The sequence below is a fragment of the Mytilus galloprovincialis genome, chromosome 10, assembly GCF_965363235.1.
Source record: "Mytilus galloprovincialis chromosome 10, xbMytGall1.hap1.1, whole genome shotgun sequence".
Lineage (NCBI taxonomy): Eukaryota > Metazoa > Mollusca > Bivalvia > Mytilida > Mytilidae > Mytilus > Mytilus galloprovincialis.
In genome coordinates, this window is record NC_134847.1 from 75,681,213 (window position 1) to 75,689,798 (window position 8,586).

An 8,586-nucleotide genomic window follows, 5' to 3' on the forward strand; every position below is an offset into this window, starting at 1 on the left:
ATATCTATTATCTGATCTAACAACTTAACGGTATTCGATGAATTCTAGTACAAAGCAATTAGTTTTTCATTTTACTGACAGATAAAACATAGCTAGAGGATTTCAAATCACTCTGTAGACCTATTTGTCTGATCGAGAGAAAAATTGTTTTAAAATTACACACACAAGTTGACATTATTTGAGCAATACTGGGCTTAATTTGGTTCTTCTTTATTTCATATTTTAGAAAGACTACGATGCATGCATAGTAAATACGGATTTGTAAACTCATCGCATATCACGATTTGCATAATAAACACCGTTTACGTTTAGTCCCTTACTTTGTATCTCATCCCCTGTGAGGATACATTGTTTTCTGTGGCATTATCTGGATTGATATAAAATGAAGAATGGAAATGGGGAATGTGTCAAAGAGACATCAACCCGACCAAAGAGCAGAAAACAGCCGAAGTCCACCGATGCGTCTCCAGCACAGCGAGAAAATCTTGCATCCGGAGGCGTGCTTCAGCTGGTTTATTATTTACCAATTCGCATGCCCTGTTTGTATAACCGGCAATAGTTTACATATGTTAAATCGCTGCAGAAGATTACCGAAATTTTAGTTAATCGCTTACATTATAAAAGGAGAAACGTCGGATGTGTCAATAGGGTACGCGTCTTTTGTCATACAAATCAAAGTCAGTCAAAAAATCATCAGAATTAAAAAAAATAGTCTTGTTTATGTACATAACAGAGAACGCAAAACAAATCTGATATACAATTAAAAACCGACAACCACTGTATTGCTCCTGCTTTGTGCCAGGCACTTACAGAATGTTGCAGGGTTAGACTTGTTTGTTGAAAAATCATTGCATTCTACCGATGCACATGTGTCATCAGACCGATGTATTGTGTTGCTCTGTAGAGTTAATCATTAGGCCTTTTCAACAAAAAATTATTCTAGCGTCACTGTAGGCGAAACGCGCGTCAGGCGCAAATACTAAAATCCTGGTATCTGTGATGAGCTTATTTATTGATTTCCCATGTTTGGTTTAAGTCAATAGCAACGAGAATTTTATTTGAAAATTTCCATCTATTGTAACAAATTGGCATTGGTGGTATATTGATGTATAGGAGGAAATCACTGGTTTGCCAATATATGTTATACATAGCAATGGATACCTGTCTTGGTTCAATATTATTTACATCCGTAACTTTTTATAAAGGAGAACAAAATATGGTGTACCAATTCTCAGTTTTTATATTACCGTGTAGTAAGGTATTTCAGTTCGCAGTAGTAACTATTACAGATTAATTATATCTCTTGTATTGGCCACTTTTGTGTTTTTATATCTCTCTAGCAAAGCCACTGACTCTTTTATTCATCAAAACTTGTTATGGTAGAATTTCTTTTATTGAAAAAAATTTAACGTTTTAAACCTTCCATTGAATATGATAAGATATTGTCAGATTTGTCTTTATCGTCGAAAATTTCAAAAACATTATGATAACTAAACCAACATCGCTAAATAAAGGCAACAGTAGTATACCGCTGTTCGAAATTCATGAATCGATTGAGAAAAAAACCAAACCGGGTTACAAACTAAAACTGAGGGAAACGCATCAAATACAAGAGGAGAAAATTGTAAAGATGTTATACTGGAGGTTCAGTTTAACAGCTTAACAATATGTAACAATGTTTATCTAATTTACAAATGAAGATTTGGTATTTGGTTTGATGACGCATTCGACCATTCGTTTAGTGTCACGTTATTTTATCTATGACTTCATTTTCAGATGATGAATTGTATGTGTTGATTGTTTTTTTCTAATCAAAATGGGATTCAAACACACGTGTAAATTTCATCATCAGCCCAGCAATATTTTGTTTATGTGCACACAGATAAGAGTTATTATCAATAACATTAGGATATTTATTGAATACGAAATCTACGAAAAAGTATACGGATGTTGAGTTGTAATATCTAGTGTAGTGTTTAGTTGCAGGCTGAAAAAGAAAGTCAACGTCTATGACTGTGCATGTTGAAATAATACATAAGAACATAAACGAAATCTAGATTTTTATTTCGTTTTGCATTGGCTGTTAAAACAAAATTATAGAATAGAATGATTGTTTTTGTTCTTCAATTCGATAATACATTATAATTTATTGGACCAATTTTAACCCTATACTCTTATGAAATGTCGTATCAGATTTGACAACTTATTTGTTAAATTTTCTTGAAATAATAAAAAATAACAGACACTTTATAACGCTAACATGATTTCCAGTTGAACTGGGAATTGCAATATTTGTAGCTTGTATCTAGGGCATTACATCAATTTCTAAGATTTAACACTGTAACAGTATCAAATTATTTTTGTCTGTTTCCTGGTACAGAAAAACTACGTTTGTCGTCTGACTTACATATAAAACAAAGCCAGACAATTATTACTTTTGTCAGCTAAATGACATATATAATTTTATTTACAGCTCTTTGCTCTAATGTACGACATGTCTTATTCCAGACAGGAAAACGAATCTTGTTTTGTTTGGCGAGTGTATGTTGACCGACAAATACTTCTTTATATTGTGTACCTATGGTACTGGCTCAACGACTACACTATAGGTCTGCATTGGGGATGCTTTCGTTTTTTTGTTTGTTTTGGGGTTTTTTTTATTCATATTTTTTATAGGTTTTTCTCAATTCTTCATTTATTTTGTTCATTATGCACCAATACTTATTCTGCCCATTTTGCCCATTATTCTCTATCCTGTCAATACCACCCAGACTCTCATTGCTTTTAATCATACCCCAGTAAAGAAAGGTAATACACATGTTTTGGCTCAGAAGTTTTCAACCAGTCATTCTGCCAGTTGAATTTGAAGCTCATCTTCGGGAAAAAAAGATCATAGTAGAATTCATCATTTAAAAATATTCTATTATCTTTCATCAGGTAAAATACATATCAATTATTTTAAGTATATTTTGGAAACAGTACTTCGTCATTTATTTGGCTTTTTTTAAATATTTGATCGTTGCTGTATACCTAACGCGGATCAAGTGTACCAATTTTAAATTCTGATATCTGTGAGGAGTTTATTTTCACTCTTTGTATCAATGCAATTGTTGGTTAAAGTTGCTTTCGTGGTTGTCACTAGCCTAGTAGTCAACACTTCTTGCTGTCATAACTATAAGTTCGTACATCTTTTGGCTTTTTTTTAACTTTTTTTTATTTGAGCGTCACTATTGGGTCGTTTTTATACAAAACACATTTTGGATCATGTTATCCATGATGAATTTATTTACAACAACTGGGTCAATGTCACTGCTGATGGAGATTTCCTTCATGATGAATTTATTTACAACAACTGGGTCAATGTCACTGCTGATGGAGATTTCCTTCATGATGAATTTATTTACAACAACTGGGTCAATGTCACTGCTGATGGAGATTTCCTTCATGATGAATTTATTTACAACAACTGGGTCAATGTCACTGCTGATGGAGATTTCCTTCATGATGAATTTATTTACAACAACTGGGTCAATGTCACTGCTGATGGAGATTTCCTCCATGATGAATTTATTTACAACAACTGGGTCAATGTCACTGCTGATGGAGATTTCCTTCATGATGAATTTATTTACAACAACTGGGTCAATGTCACTGCTGATGGAGATTTCCTTCATGATGAATTTATTTACAACAACTTGGTCAATGTCACTGCTGTTGGAGATTTCCTTCATGATGAATTTATTTACAACAACTGGGTCAATGTCACTGCTGATGGAGATTTCCTCCATGATGAATTTATTTACAACAACTGGGTCAATGTCACTGCTGATGGAGATTTCCTTCATGATGAATTTATTTACAACAACTGGGTCAATGTCACTGCTGATGGAGATTTCCTCCATGATGAATTTATTTACAACAACTGGGTCAATGTCACTGCTGATGGAGATTTCCTTCATGATGAATTTATTTACAACAACTGGGTCAATGTCACTGCTGATGGAGATTTCCTTCATGATGAATTTATTTACAACAACTGGGTCAATGTCACTGCTGATGGAGATTTCCTTCATGATGAATTTATTTACAACAACTGGGTCAATGTCACTGCTGATGGAGATTTCCTCCATGATGAATTTATTTACAACAACTGGGTCAATGTCACTGCTGATGGAGATTTCCTCCATGATGAATTTATTTACAACAACTGGGTCAATGTCACTGCTGATGGAGATTTCCTTCATGATGAATTTATTTACAACAACTGGGTCAATGTCACTGCTGATGGAGATTTCCTTCATGATGAATTTATTTATAACAACTGGGTCAATGTCAATGTCACTGCTGATGGAGATTTCCTTTCCGTGGAGTATCACCAGCCCGGAAATCAACCTCCACTAATGACATGAAATACAATTGATTTTCTAATAAATATACTTATAAATTAACTGTTTATACACTTTGAGTACTATAATTAATGATATACCCAACGAATACATAATTATGTCTGTATTTAGCAAAACCTTTCTATCTTATGTTTGAGTTCTCAGTGCTCTTCAACCTGGTACTTTATTTGGCCTGTTTATTTTTTTTCTTATTCGAGCGTCACTGGTGAATCATTTGTAGACTAAACGCGCGTCTGGCGTATTATTTTTTCGCGCCCCAGTATCAATGATGAGTTTATTTACAGCCACTGGGTTGACGTCAGGGATGAAGAAGGATTGCTCTCCTTTCCAATCTCCGACGCAGACTTCATTTGTATTCCATACATACTCCGCAATAATATACTTAATATGAGTATAGTGTTACGTAGTATTTAACGGAACGGATATAACCTCTGCGCCAGTGATTGCTTCCTTTCTGTAGGTATTGTCAGTCCAGTGTTCAGCACTTATATGTAAACATACATTATCATTGATATGGTCATACTTATCATTGTTAACAAAACTTTCGTTCCTCCGCAATCCTAGGGGTTTTCTACCCCAAGAATAGATAAGATAACCTTGGGTATATTCGGCAAAACCTTTTGAAATTTTAGGTTCTCAACGCTCTTCAACTCCACTTTTTGTGAATGTTTTATTACTTTTTTATTCGAGCGTCACTGTTTGTTTTCGACTTATGAGTTTGAATGTCCCTTTGGTCTTTTTTGTCTCTTTTTAACTGATCAGTCTTTATTTTGTTTGTTTTTATAGTGATTAAGATTAATTATTCTCTGAGCTCATGAATATATTAATCCAAATATTCGCTACAGCAAAAATCTAACTTTATGAAGAAAACATTATTTTTGTTCAGGCATAACTTCATGGGGCTGTCTTATCCCAGCTTTAAGTTCTGCTTCAGTTGTGGATTTGTTGAAGAAATATATAGCACAAACATGTGTTTATGAATCAAAATGACAGCTAGGCCCTTTCCAATAAAAAAAAAGTTTATTAGATACTTTATATTTTTTTCAAACGTATATGTTAAAAAAATAAGCATGATTGGTACGTAACCATAATGTAGATAAAGGGATAAATCGATTTAAAGAGAAAAAACGGGTTACAAACTAAAACAGAGGGAAACACATCAACTATAAGAGGAAAACAACGAAACAAACAAAAACATTGAAGTGCGACAACACAAAACGGCAATGTAACACACACAGAAACGAACAATAAGATAACAACTGCCATTTTCCTGACTAGGTACAGGACATTTAAAAAAAATAATTGTGGTATGAACCTGGTTTTGTGGCTAACCAAACCTCGCGCTTGTACGGCAATGATAAATATAATACTAAAATGACAACATTACATGACAGGACTACAGTACCAATAAATGTAAGAACATTCAGGACAGAGAAATTCACAAATAAACAATACAATAACACATTTCGACATGCTAATTCTGTAGTTATCAAAGGTAACAGGCTTATAATCTAATACGCAAGACGAGCATTTTGTCTTCATAAGACTCATCAGTGACGCTCAGTTCAAAATAGTTAAAAAAAAAAAAACAAGTACAAAGTTGAAAAGCATTGATTAATCAAAATTTCAAGAAGTTATCCAAAATACGGCTAAGGTTGTCTATGCCTGAGATAAAAACATCCTTAGTATTTAGAATAATTTATACTTTTGCAAACAGTAAATTTATATAAATGGCCATGTAATTGATATGCATGTCAACACCTAAGTGCTGACTTACCACAGAATAAAAACGAACACGTGAAACAACCTAGGACAGCACATCAAAACAGCTCAACAGAACCACACACTGTCTGTCACACAACTGGATCGACGCCACAAACACACATAGTTTTTATATCAATTTGAATTTCATATTTGTATTTATTGCATTCAATTTTATATTTGCCAAAGGGCTTGGGCAATATTAGTTTTATCCTAAATGCTGCTTACTTACTTTAAATCTGTATAAGTACTTACTGTTTTTACAAATACTAAGCTTTGTGTCACTTAATTTCGGAATTGTAGTGAGACAGAGAGAGAGGAGGTTTGGTCAATAACTAATTATTGGAGTTTAATTGTAACATACCGTGAATGAAAGATATGCTGTTGTGTCAGGTGAATTGAGTAGCAGCTTTATAAAAATATACTTTTTTGGTTGAATAAAACATCGCTAGGTATTGTTTTCTGAAGGTATGACTGGTATAAATGAATAGATAAATAAATAATATTTGACAGAGAAAAGAGTGGCAATGTTCGATAATCTACAGTGGAAGTGGGTCTAAAAGTGACTTTATGTATTTGTGAGACATATCTCATGATGATATAAATATCCACAAATATCATAAAACACAAAATGACAATGATGTGAACAACTACATGTCGTTGTACGACCCTCAACAATGAGCAAAACATATACTGTTTTTAATATTAAGCTATACAATACACTGGGATGTATTTTATATTTTTATAGTAAATATTCTTTAATATTTCATTTATTTTCACTTATCTAACTCATAATGTGTTCTTGATCTTATCCGTATAATATCGCAAAATTATGTCTGATGCAATTTGATAAGTTCTCCGTTCAGCACATTTATAAATGAACAAAAACTATAAGTAAGTGCGGAGACAGGAAAGTTCGAAAAAAAAATGTGCATTTGTTTGCCTCTGTCATTTTGTATGACCCATTTCACATTAATTCATACATGTGTCATACAAATTAAGACATGTATCAACTCAAAACAAGAATGTGTCCAAAGTACATGGATACCCCATCCAAATTATCATTTTCTATGTTCAGTGGACCGTGAAAATGGGATAAAATCTCTAATTTGGTATTAAAATTAGATAGATCATATCATAGGGAACATGTTTACTAGGTTTCAAGTTGATCGCACCTCAACTTCATCAAAAACTACCTCGACCAAACACTTTAACCAAAACTTTAACCTGAAACGGGACGAACGTACGGACAGACGAACGAACGGACAGACGAACGAACAGACGGACGGACGCACAAACCAGAAAACATAATGCCCATAAATGGGGCATAGAAACTTATCCTCGTTTTTGGCCACTCTATACAACTGGTAAGCCTTTCTAATTTATTCACATTTTCAATTCAAAATTCTGAATTCCAAATCTAAAGGGCACATTTAGAGCATGTAAATCAACATGCAATCTAACATATACCGAATATTGATAATCAAAATGAATAGATACGTATACGAAGTACAAAGAGGGATAATTCGAATTTCCATTCGTTCTCTTTTTTCCTATCTCATCCGGAACTTTGTTTGATCTAGATACTGGATTATATTATATAATGATAAACCTAAAGATGCTTTACTGTCAGAAGCATTAGCTGAAAATATTACTATGATAGATAACAACCAACAATGTTGGCTTAGTTGTATTAAATGTATTTTGAATGAATGTGGATTGTCACACTTTTATAAGAATCCAAAATATACAATGATATATTAAAAATAATGTTTTGTTAGTATAAAGAAAGTGTCTTAAGTGTAAAATTGAAAAACAGTGGTCTCAGCAACTACAAACTAGTGATAAATTGAGAACATATAGATTATTTAATAATATTTTTTAATTTGAAAAATATTTATCCGTTATAAGTTATGATAATGATAGAGCAAGTATGACAAGGTTCAGAACCAGCAGTCATAAACTTCATATTGAAATTGGTAGATACACTATACCAAAAACTCCTATGGATAACAGGATTTGTAAGAACTGTATTATAAATTTGGTTGAAGATGAGTTACATTTTTTATTAAATTGTCAAATGTTTTCTCATTTAACATTGTTTAAGGAAGGAGTTAATCTACAACTGTTTAAATAAAAACATAATTAATTCTTGTTTTCAAAATTCCAATAGGGAACATATCTTTTATAATTGTATAAATAAACCAATTGTTCAATACTTTTCGGCCATTGGCCTTCTTCAGTTGTTTATATACATAATTAATTCCACAAATATTAGTTCTCAGTTTATGTGGTTGTTAAGTAATGAAGACACAGTCACTGATGTATGCAAAAATATAGCTAAGTACATAAACATGTGTTTTTTACTTAGAATAAAAGTGTGAAATCATTTTGTTTGCTGCTTATAAAGTAAAATAAT